Source organism: Arachis hypogaea, chromosome 17 (assembly GCF_003086295.3).
Source record: "Arachis hypogaea cultivar Tifrunner chromosome 17, arahy.Tifrunner.gnm2.J5K5, whole genome shotgun sequence".
NCBI classification, from domain to species: domain Eukaryota; kingdom Viridiplantae; phylum Streptophyta; class Magnoliopsida; order Fabales; family Fabaceae; genus Arachis; species Arachis hypogaea.
The window spans coordinates 77,562,401-77,564,064 of record NC_092052.1 but is presented as its reverse complement, the minus strand read 5'-3'; the positions used below and the strand labels follow the sequence as shown (position 1 = coordinate 77,564,064).

At 41.6% G+C, this 1,664-nt stretch overlaps 1 non-coding gene across 1 annotated transcript; it reads left to right on the top strand.

The window, feature by feature from the left end:
* The first annotated feature begins 1,023 nt into the window (after positions 1 to 1,023).
* LOC112767701 (small nucleolar RNA R71) lies at positions 1,024 to 1,131 on the top strand. The gene has a single exon (XR_003185142.1). It is a non-coding gene; the product is annotated as a small nucleolar RNA R71 (small nucleolar RNA).
* Positions 1,132 to 1,664: the final 533 nt, after the last annotated feature.

Below are 1,664 nucleotides of genomic sequence, written 5' to 3'. Positions count from 1 at the left end.
TAATTTGGCATTCAGCTTTATGATTGCACCAAGGTACTTGGCAACTTGCTCTTCAGTAACATCTTCATTCTCTTCAGAAGAAGAATACTCATCAGAGCTCATGAATGGCATACGGAGGTTCAATGGAATCTCTATGGTCTCTAGATGAGTCTCAGATTCCTTTGGTTCCTCAGAGAGAAACTCCTTGTTGATCACTGGACGTCCCAGGAGGTCTTCCTCACTGGGATTCACATCCTCTCCCTCCCTTGTAGGTTCGGCAATGTTGGTTGATTCAATAACCTTGCACTCTCTTTTTGGATTCTCTTCTGTATTGCTTGGGAGAGTACTAGGAGGGGTTTCAGTGACCCTTTTACTCAGCTGGCCCACTTGTGCCTCCAGATTTCAAATGGAGGACCTTATTTCATTCATGAAACTTAAAGTGGCCTTAGATAGATCAGAGACTATATTTTCTAAGCTAGATAGATCCTGCTCAGGACTCTCTGTCTTTTGCTGAGTGGATGATGGAAAAGGCTTGCTATTGCTAAACCTGTTTCTTCCACCATTGTTAAAGCCTTGTTGAGGCTTTTGTTGATCCTTCCATGAGAAATTTGGATGATTTCTCCATGAGGGAGTATAGGTATTTCGATAGGGTTCACCCATGTAATTCACTTCTGCTATTGCAGGGTTCTCAGGATCATAAGCTTCTTCTTCAGAAGAGGCCTCTTTAGTACTGTTGGATGATTCCTTCAATCCATTCAGACTCTGAGAGATCATATTGACTTGCTGAGTTAATATTTTATTCTGAGCCAATATGGCATTCAGAGTATCAATTTCAAGAACTCCCTTCATCATAGGCGTCCCATTACTCACAGGATTCCTTTCAGAAGTGTACATAAACTGGTTATTTGCAACCATGTCAATGAGTTCTTGAGCTTCTGCAGGCATTTTCTTTAGGTGGATGGATCCACCTGCAGAATGGTCCAATGACATCTTTGATAACTCAGACAGACCATCATAGAATATATCCAGGATGGTCCATTCTGAAAGCATGTCAGAAGGACACTTTTTGGTCAGTTCCTTGTATCTCTCCCAAGCTTCATAGAGGGATTCTCCTTCTTTCTGTCTGAAGGTTTGAATATCCACTCTAAGCTTGATAAGCTTTTGAGGAGGAAAGAACTTGGCTAAGAAAGCCGTGACCAGCTTATCCCAAGAGTTCAGGTTGTCTTTAGGTTGAGAGTCCAACCATACTCTAGCTCTGTCTCTTACAGCAAACGGGAAAAGCATAAGCCTGTAGACCTCGGGATCAACCCCATTGGTCTTAACAGTATCACAGATCTGCAAGAATTCAGTTAAGAACTGAAAAGAATCTTCTGATGGAAGTCCATAAAACTTGCATTTCTGTTGCATCAGAGAAACTAATTGAGGTTTCAGCTCAAAGTTGTTTGCTCCAATGGCAGGGATTGAGATGCTTCTTCCATGTAAATTGGAATTTGGTGCAGTGAAGTCACCAAGAATCTTCCTTGCATTGTTATTATTTTCGGCCATGTCTCCTTCTTTTTCGAAAATTTCTGTCAGATTTTCTCTAGAGAGTTGTGCTTTAGCTTCCCTTAGCTTCCTCTTCAGAGTCCTTTCAGGTTCAGGATCGGCTTCAACAAGAATGTTCTTATCCTTGTTCCTACTCATAT